Raw genomic sequence first — 13,045 nt, 5'->3', positions numbered from 1 at the left:
TACGCTGCAGGTAAGGATGCTTCGAGGCATGGTATATTGGCGAGTCCATGCAGATGCTATGACAATGGATGAATGGACACTGTACAACAATCCCAGCCAGGGATGTTTTCTCCCAGCTGAGGAACACTTCAGCGGTCAGGTTCATTCAGCATTGGATCTTCAGGTGACTGTCCTCCAAGGCAGACTTCAGGATACACAACAACGCAGAGCTGTTGAGCAGAGGCTGATAGCCAAGTTAGGAACCCATGAGGTCAGCCTCAACCTGGATCATGGGTTCATGTCACACTACAGATGACCCCACTACACTATACACACTCACATACGCAAGTACACATACACACACGCACTCTCACACACAATCACAGTCACACAGACCCTCTCGCATCCAGACGCTGTCTCTCAGATACACACACACACCTACACTCACACTCAAGTGCACACCCTCTCATAGGCATATACTCCATCACACTCGTGCACACACTCTGTGAAGCACACACACACACACTCTCTCACTCTCTCTCTCTCCATCACTCATGCGCACATGCACATATGGGGTGAATTTGCATTTTCGGATTGGTATTTGCAGATACATTTTATTTTGTTCAAAAAGCACACATAATCTACATACAGTCAGTCCATGTGACATTTTATAAATTCCTACTTTGGAAATAGAACTAATCTGACTGAAGATTGAAATACAGACAGACTCTAACCTTACAACTTCAATGCATTGTCTGAGCTGAGATGTCACTTTTTAATGAAACCTTAAGTAATCTTGGGAATGTGACTTGATAGAAGTTCAGGAATTTATATATTAATGAATCAAAGCCTTCAACACCATTCTAAGTGATTAAAGACTTAACAGCAATCTAAAGATTTGTTCAACGCATTGCTTCAGTTGTAAGATTGATCTTTTACTATAAATTCTGTGTCTTATGATCCTGCCCCATTAACTACCTGATGAAGGTGCAGTGCTCTGAAAGCTTGTGTTTCCAAGTAAATCTGTTGGACTATAACTGGTGTTGTGTGATTTTTAATTATTTCTAAGATAGGCATCCTTTTAGAATAAGTTTTTGACGTTGTTTCATGTAAAGCAATAGAAGAAATCTGAACAAATATAACTGATGCTGTGCATAATTACCAAAAAGAATACAAATTCCAGATAGTTAAACAATAATAAATATTTATTACCCCTGGTTTTGATCAATGTTGATCTTTAGGTTGTTTTTATGGAAGTTTTATTGTCAGACAAATCTACGAGTTTCACCAACAAATAATTTTCGTAAATTGTGTGTATAAGAAAATCTGGGATATGAAACAACCCAATTTTTATGACACAAAAATGAATATTTAATATAAGTCAAGCCACATTTAGGACTATACTTTCATCAGAAGTTTGCTGCAACACCCTCCACCCCCATATCCCGATGCAAAGTGGGTAAACTTCTACATAATGGAGATGTGTGCAGAACAGATGCAAAGTCAGGAGTGATGTCCAATCAGTTATACAAGAAATGCTGGGAGGATTCACTTGACAGTGAAGATATGGGCATGATAAGGCACATGGGAGGCCTAGACATCTCTATTTAATTCAAGAAGCTTCAAGGGCCAGGCAGATGAACTTAGAGCATTGATCAGCATATGGGACTATGCAATGTTTTAAGGAAGGGCAGCTCAACATTCCAGGGTTCAGAAAGTCCAGTTGGGATGGGGTTGGGGAATGTAAGAGAGATTGGTATTGCATTATTGATCAAGGAAACCATCACTGCAGTAATGAGTGAGGATGTTTTAGAAGGACCGTCAAATAAGACATCTGGGTAGAGCTAAGAAATAAAAAAGGCATGATTACTTTGTTGGGAGTATACGGCAGGCCTTCCAACAGTCTGAGGGAGATAGAGGAGCAGGTATGTAGGCAAATCACAAAAGTGTGAGGTAAATAAGATTATTGTTGGAGCGGATTTCAATTTTGCTAACATTAACCAGGATCACCTTCGTGTGAAAGCATTAAGACAGGATGGGATTTTTAAAATATATCCAGCAGAGCTTTTGTGTCAGTACATAGAGAGTCCTACTAGAGATGGGGCAGTGCCAGGCCTTATCGTAGGGAATGAAGCCAGTCAGGTGGCTGAAATTTCAGCAAACGAGCATTTTGGGGACAATGACACTATGTTTCGAAGTCATTATGGAATTGGGTAAGGATAGTGCAGAGGTTAAGTGTCTAAATTGGAGTGAAAAGGTCAATTTCGATTTCGTTAGACAGGCTCAGTCAAACAGACTGGGAGCAGTTGCTTACAGGTAAGTCTAATTTTGGGATGTGAGAATTTTTTTTAGAAGTTGTACCGTGAGAATTCAGGGCCAATCTGTTCCTCTAAGAGTGAAGGGCAAGAGCAGCAAGGCCAGGGAACCTGGGTATCAAGAGATAGCAAGAGTTTGCTAAAGAAAAAGAAGAAAGCATATGTCAAATATAGTACATTAAAACAGGCAGCACCCTTCAAAAGTATACAGAATTAGGGGTTTGCTTAGGAAAGAAATTAGGAGTGAAAAGAGGTGACATGAAACTCCAAGTATGTTAGGAGTAAGGAGGATTAACAAGGAAAAAATGGCAGCCTATTAGAAACCAAAGGGTTAAAGTATGCATAGAGCCAGTGGATGCAGGTGAAACCTTAAATGAATGTTTCTAGTCTGTATTCACATAGGAGGTGTGATGTGCTCCATTTTGGAAAGGCAAATCAGGCCAAGACGTATACACTTAATGAGAAGGTTCAGGGGAGTGTTGCTGAACAAAGAGACCTTGGAGTGCAGGTTCATTGCTTGTTGAAAGTGGAATTGCAGATAGATAGGTTAGTGAAGAAGGCATTTAGTATGCTTTCTTTTATTATCAGAGCATTGAGTATAGGAGTTGGGAGGTCATGTTGCAGCTGTACTGGACATTGGTTAGGCTACTTATGGAATATTGTGTACATTTCCAGTCTCCCTACTATAGGAAGGATGTTGTGAAACTTGAAAGGGTTCAGAAAAGATTTACAAGGACATTGCCAGGGTTGGACGATTTGATTCTGTTCGCCGAGCTGGGGATTTGTGTTGCAGGCATTTCATCCCCTATCTAGGTGACATCCTCAGTGCTTGGGAGTCTCCTGTGAAGCGCTTCTGTGATGTTTCCTCCGGCATTTATATCACTATAAATGCCGGAGGAAACATCACAGAAGCGCTTCACAGGAGGCTCCCAAACACTGAGGATGTTACCTCAACAGGGGACGAAACATCTGCAACACAAATTCCCAGCTCGGCAGACAGAACCACAACAACGAGCACCCAAGCTACAAATCTTCTCACAAACTTTGGAGGATTTGAGCTATAGGGAGAGGGTGAATAGGCTGGGGCTGTTTTCCCTGGAGCATCGGAGGCTAAGGGGTAACGTTATAGAGGTTTATAAAATCATGCGGGGCATGGATAGGGTGAATAAATAAGTTCTTTTCCCTAGGGTGGGGGGAGTCCAGAACTAGAGGGCATAGGTTTAGGATGAGAGGGGAAAGATATAAAAGGTACCTAAGGGGAAACCTTTTCATGCAGAGGGTGATGAGTGTATGGAATGAGCTGCCAGAGGTGGAGGCTGGTACAATTGCAACATTGAAAAGGCATCTGGATGGGTATATAAATAGGAAGGTTTCAGAGGGATATGGGCCAAATGCTGGCAAATGGGACAAGATTAATTTAGAATATATGGTCGGCATGCACAAGTTGGACTGAAATGTCAGTTTTTGTGCTGTACACCTCTATGACTATATGAGGAAAGAAATATTGTAGTTGGGATTTTATTGGGATGTTGAGATTCTAGACTATGTTAAGATTAACCAGGAGGAGATATGATGGCAGTTTATTGGGCATGAAGATGCATGAAACCCCAGGGCCTGATGAGATGTATCCCAGGCTGCTACTGGAGGCAAAGGAGAAAATTATTTGGGCCCTAGAGGAGATATTCAATATTCTGATGATTGCAATGTTGTTCCTTTGTTCAAAAAGGACAGTAGGATAAACCTGGAAATTACAGACCAGTTACTCTGATGTCAGTGGTTGGGAAATTAATGGAAAAAATTCTGAGCGACAGGATTAATCAATCCTTGGAAAGGCAGAGATTGGTCAGGAATAGTCAAAAGATTTATCACAGGGCGATCCATCTGAATAATTTAGTTGAGTTTTTTTGAAATGATGATTAAAATTATTGATGAATGTTGTGCTGTTGATGAACCTCAGGAAGATCGTTGACAAGGTCCCACACGGAGGGCTGCTCCAAAAGAGAAGAGCCCATGGGATCCAAATCAAGTCGGTAACTGGATCCAAAATTACAAAAGGCTTACAAAAATGATGCAAAGGGTAATGGTTAAGGAATGCTTTTGTAATTGGAATCCTGTGACCAGTGGTATACCACTGGGATCAGTGCTGGGACCCTTGCTGTTTGTTGCAATGACTTGGATATGAATGTATGAATTTATAAGTTTGCATATAACACAAAATAGATGGTGTTGTTGCTAATGATGAGGATGGTCTGAGGTTGCAAATGCAAATTGATTTAACCTAATTAAGTGTGCGGTAATGCATTTTGGGAGGTCTAATAAGGGAAGGATATTCTCAATGATGGTGGGTCAGATTAAAAGGACCTTGGTATACAAGTTCATATATCCCTGAAGGTGTCCTCACAGGTAGACAGGGCAGTGAATAAGGCATATTGGATGTTTGCCTTCATTAGCTGTGGTGTAGAATATAACAGCAAGGAAGTGTAGTTATAACTTTATAAAATATTGGTTAGGGCACAAATGGAATACTGTGTCCAGTTCTGATTGCCACACTACTGAAAGGAAATGATTACACTGGAGAGGGTACAAAAGCGATTCACCACAATGTTGCCTGGGATCAAAAATATTCTGTTAGGAGAAGAAAGAGATAGGTTGTGTTTGGTTTTCTTGGAGCAGAGGAAGCTGAGGGGGGATCTGACTGAGGTATCCAACATCGTAAGACGGTGGATGGTGAGAATCTTTTTCTCCATGGCAGACATATCTAAAGCCAGACAGCACAAGTTAAAGGTGCATAGAAATTGTTTTAGAGGAGATCTGAGAAATTTGTTTTTCACCAGAGAGTGGTAGGAATATGGAAAGTACTGCCTGAAAGGTTGGTGGAGTCAAACAATCCGCAACATTTAAGAAACATCAGGATGGGTACTTAAAATGCCTAGTGCAGATAGATGAGGTGAGTGCAGTTTATGTTGGTCAGCATAGATATGGCAGGCCAAAAGGTCCTGTTTCTATTTTTTAACGTGGAAGTAAAGCTCCCTCTACTCTGTCTCCATCAAACACTCCCAGGATGGGGACAGAGGGACTATTTCTAAGCTGTATAGCTCTATGGCTTTCTAAGAACCTAGGTCTTTTCATTTTACCTTCACTTCAAGAAATGACTCAATTAACCAAATGACAGGGACAATGTCACCATGGATAAAAAAAAGAAAGAAAGAACTCAGCTCCTAAAGCATCTTTTGGCAAAACAAAGAAAGAACTTTGGAGTTTGGGGGTGAGGGCACCCTCTTGTGGTACAGTGGCAGTCCCTTAACCTGGACCAGAGAGGCATTGTTGGGAATTCAACCTCACTCACAGGAAGATGAAGATGGCTGGGAGGAAGGGAGGGGGAGGAAAAAGAACTCAGCTCTTTATTTTATTATTCTCCCCATATAATCTAATTAACTGCTTAAATATAACACTGTCCATTATGTACATAATAACAAAAAATAAAGGTGCTAAGATCCAAGGGAGGGGAAAAATCTTTATTTTTAAGAAAGTCAACCTGACAAACATGTTACAAACCACCTTTGGAGCAGGTGGAACTTGAACCTAGGCCTCCTGGCACTGACAGAAGGACACTACCACAACACCCAGAACTGAAAGAAAAGTCAAGTCAGATTTGAATTTTCAACTCTTTTTCTCTCTCCACAAATGCTGCCAGACCTGTTGAGATTCTCCAACATTTTCTGTGTTGGCTCCAGATTTTCAGCACCATTGTATTTTGCTTTTAAATTGCAAGCACTGTCCACCAGGGAGATAATAGATTCCAGCCCCTGTGGCAACCACCTCTGTCTGAAGGCCATCTGGGTGTGGAGAATGTGATGTGAAAAAACCCAGATCGTTTTATTTCTTTTGAAAAACCCACCACCATATTAACTAATTCAAATACCGAAAAAATGACAATTAACAAGCACTGTGTGCTAGAGACACTGCAACAAATATAAGAATAAAGCAACTGGGTCACAGGAAAAGAGCAAGGACTAATGGAAAGTGGTCCTGGAGGAGGAGATAATGGCAGTGCCCATCTCTAGTTGAAAGCTTCGAGGGTGCTGGTGGACATTGTATGCTCCCTTTTGTTATGAACTAAGCCAGACCACTCAAAACATTCTTAAGCAGGCAGCCCCAGACCATAAGTTTGCAATTTGTTTCAGTAAGTGTACAGGGTAAATTACCCGGACTAAGTTAACTAGGTTGACTACTAGATTTTAAAACAGACAAAAGTTTATTCACAAAATTACACAATGAAACACAAAGAACAGAATAAAGAACCCCTGCAGAACTCAGCCTATCCAACTAGACTTAATTATGCTGTTCCGAATACACAGAACAGTCCCAATAAGCAAACTCCCTTTAAAAGCCAGAAGAATGGATCACATGTTTGCAGGTTGAAGTTGAAGGGCAGAAAGAGCGAGAGAGTTTCCACACAGCTCCCTGTTGAACATCCAACATTTCCAGACTGGATTAAAACTGTTCAGTTCAGCTCAGCTAGAGAGCCGACCATTCCCCTTTCATTATACAGGTCACTCCTAAAACATGACCACTTTGACCTGAAGTTTCATCTGTTTACATATAAACAAAAGGCCTCTCAAAATCCTTTTCATCTGTGTACCAAACCAGACTGATCAGAGCTGGCCTGGTTTATTACCCCCTGACAAAAAATCAGGGACAGAGTCTCCTTGAACCAAGGAACAGCCTTCAGAAAAAGAAAAGACTAGCTTTTGTGACACTTTCCAAGAGCATCTCAGCACAAATAGAGTTGCAGAAGAGAGGCAGCAGTAAGGAACCATGACCTAGGCCCAGGAGCAGGCCCAAGAGAAGGTTTTCCCAGTTGCCCTCTCAGGTATATGTTTGCTCCAGGAAGAAGCTGCCTTCAGTTTCAGTTTAAAAGTTGAAGTTAGAAGTGATTTAAACCAATTTGAGGTTAGGTACAGGGAATCTGCTATGAGAAGTGTTTTGTGCACTGTAACAGGGGAGTGTTTTTGGGGACTGTACCAGGGTGTGTGTTTGGAGACTGTACCAGGGATGTGTTTTTGAGCACTGTACCGGGGTGTGTTTTTTGGGTACTGTACTGGGGGTGTTTTTGGGTACTGTACCAGGGGTGTGTTTTTGGGCACTGTACCGGGGGATGTCTTTGGGCACTGTACCAGGGGGGTGATTTTGGCACTGTACCGGGGTGTGTTTTTGAGCACTGTACCTGGGGTGTGTTTTTGGAGACTGTACCAGGGGTGTGTTTTTGGGTACTGTATTGGGGTTGTTTTTGGGGACTGTACCAGGGGTGTGTTTTTGGGTACTGTACTGGGATTGTTTTTGGGGACTGTACCAGGGGTGTGTTTTTGGGCACTGTACCAGAGGGGTGATTTGGACACTGTACCAGGGATGTGTTTTTGGGGGACTGTACCTTTTTTTTTGGGACAGTACAAAAGATGTTTTTTTTTTAATTTATAAAATTGTATTTTGGGATGATATTTCTGCTCTATGTTTAAAAACGTCAAATTTGTACTCATGACATTGTTTCGGATTATTATATTTTAGTCTTCATTTATTTTGTTAATAAACTTCCATTTCACAATTAAAGCAAAATCTGCAGCATTCCATACTTATTATTCAGCTGAGACCACTTTATTAAAGCCAAAACAAATAAAAAGGTGATCTATTCAGCCAGGCTGCTGACTGGGATCTGACTTGCCAAGTCATTGCATCAGGCCGGTGAGGTATAGGTAGACCAGGGAATAGCTGGGTTGAAAAATGTGGTGCTGGAAAAACACAGCAGGGCAGGCAGCATCCGAGGAGCAGGAGAATCAATGTTTCGGCCATAAGCCCTTCTTCAGGAATCAGGCTGGTGTGATAAGCGGGCTGCGATAAAAGGTAGGGGGGAGGGAATTTGGGGGAGGGGCGCCGGGAATACGATAGGTGGAAGGAGGTGAGGGTGAGGGCGATAGGCCGGAAAGGGGGTGTGGGAGGAGAGGTCGGGAAGAAGATTGCAGGTCAAGAGGGTGATGCTGAATCCAAGGGTTGGGACTGAGATAAGGTGGGGGGAGGGGAAATGAGGAAGCTGGAGAAATCTGCATTCATCCCGTGTGGTTGGAGGATTCCTAGGTGGAAGATGAGGTGCTCTTCCTCCAGGCGTCGTGTGGCCAGGGCCTGAGATGGAGGAGGCCAAGGACCTGCATGTCCTTGGCAGAGTGGGAGGGGGAGTTAAGATGTTCAGCCACGGGTCGGTTGGGTTGGTTGGTGCAGGTGTCCCAGAGGTGTTCCCTGAAACGTTCTGCAAGTAGGTGGCCTGTCTCCCCAATGTAGAGGAGACCACATCGGGTGCAGCAGATACAGTAAATGTGTGTGGAGGTGCAGGTGAATGTGTGATGGATATAGAAGGATCCATTGGGGCCTTGGAGGGAGGTGAGGGGAGAGGTGTGGGTGCAAGTTTTGCACTTCCTGCGGTTGCAGGGGAAGGTGCCAGGAGTGGAGGTTGGGTTGGTGGGGGTGTGTGGACCTGACGAGGGAGTTGCGGGGGGAGTGGTCTCTCCTGAATGCTGATAGGAGTGGGGAGGGAAATATATCCCTGGTGTTGGGACCTGTCTGGAGGTGGCGGAAATGATGAAGGATTAGATTAGATTACTTACAGTGTGGAAACAGGCCCTTCGTCCCGACAAGTCCACACTGACCCGCTGAAGCACAACCCACCCATACCCCTACATGTATCCCTTACCTAACACTACAGGCAATTTAGCATGGCCAATTCACCTGACCCGCACATCTTTGTGACTGTGGGAGGAAACCGGAGCAGCCGGAGGAAACCCACGCAGACACGGGGAGAACGTGCAAACTTCACACAGTCAGTCGCCTGAGGCGGGAATTGAACCCAGGTCCCTGGCACTGTGAGACAGCAGTGCTAACCACCGTGCCACCGTGCCGCCCGAAACGATGTTTCCGGAGTTTGGTGGGGTGGTAGGTGAGGACCAGTGGGGTTCTGTCATCGTGGTGACTGGAGAGGTGGGGCTCAAAGGCAGAGGTTTGGGAAGTGGAGGAGATGCGGTGGACAGCTTCTTCGACCATGTCAGAGGGGAAATTGCGATTTTTGAAGAAAGAGGCCATTTGAGTTGTTCGGTAGTGGTCTCAACTCAAATGGCCTCCTTCTTCAAAGATCGCAATTTCCCCTTCGACGTGGTCAACGACGTTCTCCACTGCAAGTCCTCCACTTCCCGCACCTCTGCCCTTGAACCCCGCCCCTCCAATCACCACGAGGACAGAACCCCACTGGTCCTCACCTTCCACCCCACCAACCTCTGGATACATCGTACCATCCTTCGTCATTTCCACCACCTCCAGACAGACCCCACCACCAGGGATATATTTCCCTCTCCACCTCTATCAGTGTTCAGGAGAGACCACTCCCTCCGCGACTCCCTCGTCAGGTCCACACCCCCCATCAACCCAACCTCCATTCCCGGCACCTGCCCCTGCACCCACAGGAAGTGCAAAACTTTTGCCCACATCTCCCCCTCCCCTCCCTCCAAGGCCCCTTCTATATCCGTCGCACATTCACCTGCACCTCCACACACATCATTTACTGTATCTGCTGCACCCGATGTGGTCTCCTCTACATTGGGGAGACAGGCCGCCTACTTGCGGAACGTTTCAGAGAACACCTCTGGGACACCTGCACCAACCAACCCAACCGCCCCGTGGCTGAACACTTTAACTCCCCCTCCCACTCTGCCAATGACATGCAGGTCCTTGGCCTCCTCCATCACCAGACCCTGGCCACACGACGCCTGGAGGAAGAGTGCCTCCTCTTCCGCCTAGGAATCCTCCAACCACACGGGATGAATGTAGATTTCTCCAGCTTCCTCATGTCTCCTTCCCCCACATTATCTCAGTCCCAACCCTCCGATTCAGCACCGCCCTCTTGACCTGCAATCTTCTTCCCGACCTCTCCTCCCCCAGTCCCTCTCCGGCCTATCACCCTCACCTTAACCTCCTTCCACCTATCGCATTCCCAGCACCCCTCCCCCCTATCTTTTATCTCAGCCCACTTGGCACACCAGCCTCATTTCTGAAGAAGGGCTTATGCCCGAAACATCGATTCTCCTGCTCCTCGGATGCTGCCTGGCCTGCTGTGTTTTTCCAGCACTACATTTTTCAACTCTGGTACTCCAGCATCTGCAGTCCTCACTTTCTCCTAGGGAATAGCTGGGTCAAGGAGGAGTTGTCAGTTCAGTAAATGGTGACATTGGGTCAGGGTGAGCAATTTCAGGCATTAGTCAGATAGTATGGTATATTCTGATCTGGTTGGAGGGTTGGTTTGTGGGGGGTACAAGGAGATAATCTTTGGGAGGGGTAATCAAGTTGGAGAGATTGGTTGACTCAGTCAAGGTTGTCAGCATTTCAAGGGTTGTAGTTGTCAGATAATAGTCAAAGGGTCCAAAGAGGGTGGGAATGGATTATAGCAAAGAGGGTGAAGGAGAAGAGATGGTTAGTGAGGGAAAGATGGGAAGACACGGGCTGGTCAGTTGTTTAGTCACCCAAGAGTTAGCCCAGGAATTTTCCGTGTAATCCTTCCTGAGTATCAACTGAGGTAAGTAAAGCAGAACTATCAGAAGTCTCCAACGCTGATTTTTATAAATGACTTGGCTGAGGAAGAGGAAGGGTGGGTTAGAAAGTTTACCAATGACACAAAGGTTGGTGGAGCTGTGGATAGTGTGCAGAGCTGTTGTAGGTTGCAAGAGGACATTCACAAAATGCAGAACTGGGCTGATAAGTGGCAGATGGAGTTCAACCTGGACATATGTGAAGTGATTCATTTTGGAAGGTCGAATTTGAATGCAGAATACAGGCAGGATTCTTGGCAGTGTAGAGGAACAGAGGGATCTTTAGGTTCACATCCATAGATCCCTCAAAGTTGCCACGCAGGTTGATAGGGTTGTAAAGGCAGTGTATGATGTGTTGGCTTTCATTTGTAGGGGGATTGAGTTTAAGAGCTGCAAGGTTATGCTGTAGCTCTATAGAGTCCTGGTTAGACCACACTTGGAGTACTGTGTTCAGTTCTGGGCACCTTTATTATTATATGAAGGATGTGGAAGCTTTAGAGGGGTTGCAGAGAAGAGTTACCAGGATGCTGCCTGGACTGGAGGGCATGTCTTATGAAGAAAGGTTGAGGGGAGCTAAGGCTTTTTTCATTGGGGCGAAGAAGGGTGGGAGGCAACTTGTTGGAGGTGTACAAAATGATGAGAGGCATAGATAGAGTGAATAGTCAATGAGGTTTTCTTGGGGCAGAAGTAGTTATCACAAGGGGGTATAATTTTAAAGTAATTGGAGGAAGGTTTAGAGGAGAAGTCAGAGGTCGGTTCTTTACACAGAGAGTGGTGAGTGCATGGAATTCACTTCCAATGCTGGCAACAGAATCAGCTACATTAGGGACATTTGAGCGACTTTTGGATAGGCACATGGATGATAGTAAAATGAAGAGAATGTAGGTTAGTCTGATCTTAGAGTAGGATAAAAGGTTGGCACAACATCAGTGGCTGAAGAGCCTGTCCTGTGCTGTACTATTCTATGTTCTAATTTGGTGCAGGTTTCTGACTGGGGAGATTGGAAGATTTGGGTGGTATCCAATGTGAGGTATCATTCCCTCCGCACATTTGTAAACGGCAACCACCCGCACCAAAAGGTGCAGTTAGTATTTTATACCTTTGGCATATAAGTTAACCCCTGTTTGTCAGAGGATATTTTGAAGTTTCAAAAGGATTATTCTGTGATACAATCTACCAGATAAGGAAATAAGAATTTTCAATGGGTGCTCATTCATGCCCTAAGGGCAAAGTTAGATCAGCCAGATTCATACACAAATACAGCCTTCAAAGCAGTTGCATGTTCTAAGGGGATATCAACAGACTAAATGATGTAAATTACAACATTTCTATACAAAAAAAATAGAATTACTATATGTTTTGGCATTTTTGCTATCCTATTTGAATCTATGAATGTTTATTTGGCACTTTAATCGTTTGATCAGACCACAATAAGAGAAGGTGGCTTTAAAAGGTGGTTAAAGGAAAGGATTAGCTCTGTTGCTCTGGTGGTTATCTCTGTACTCCTGATTTCCTCAGATGCTGTCTACTCTTGTTTGTTGTTTAAATCTGAACTTTACTGTTGCTGGGTCTAGTATGCTTACTAAATCCACAGAGGTATATGTAATAGGGCAGAATTATGTAAACAAATGTAAATTATTAGGAATACAGGAACGTGTGCAGAGGAGATTTAATAGGATGCTGCCTGGGATAGAACGTTTGAAATATGACGCAAGGTTGGATAGAGTTGGATAGTTTTCTCTGCTCCAATGAAAACTAAGGGATGATCTGATTGAGGGGTACAAGATTATGAGAGGCAAGGACAGGGTGAATAACAACCAGCTGTTCCCCTTAGTTGAAAGTCAGTCACAAGAGGGCACAGTTCCAAGGTAAAGAGCAAAAGGATTGGGGTGTGTTGTGGAGGGGGGTGAGAAAACTTTTTCTTTAACCCAGAGGATGATGATGGTCTGGAATATGCCACCTGGGAAGGTGGTAGGGGTGAGTTTGCCCAAATCCTTTAAGTCATGATTTGGAGATGCCGGTGTTGGACTGGGGTGTACAAAGTTAAAAATCACACAATGCCAGGTTATAGTCCAACAGGTTTAATTGGAAGCACACTAGCTTTCGCAGCAACATTCAAAATAATAGGCC

This window comes from Hemiscyllium ocellatum, chromosome 1, assembly GCF_020745735.1.
Source record: "Hemiscyllium ocellatum isolate sHemOce1 chromosome 1, sHemOce1.pat.X.cur, whole genome shotgun sequence".
NCBI lineage: Eukaryota > Metazoa > Chordata > Chondrichthyes > Orectolobiformes > Hemiscylliidae > Hemiscyllium > Hemiscyllium ocellatum.
Note: the sequence above shows the minus strand (reverse complement) of the source record.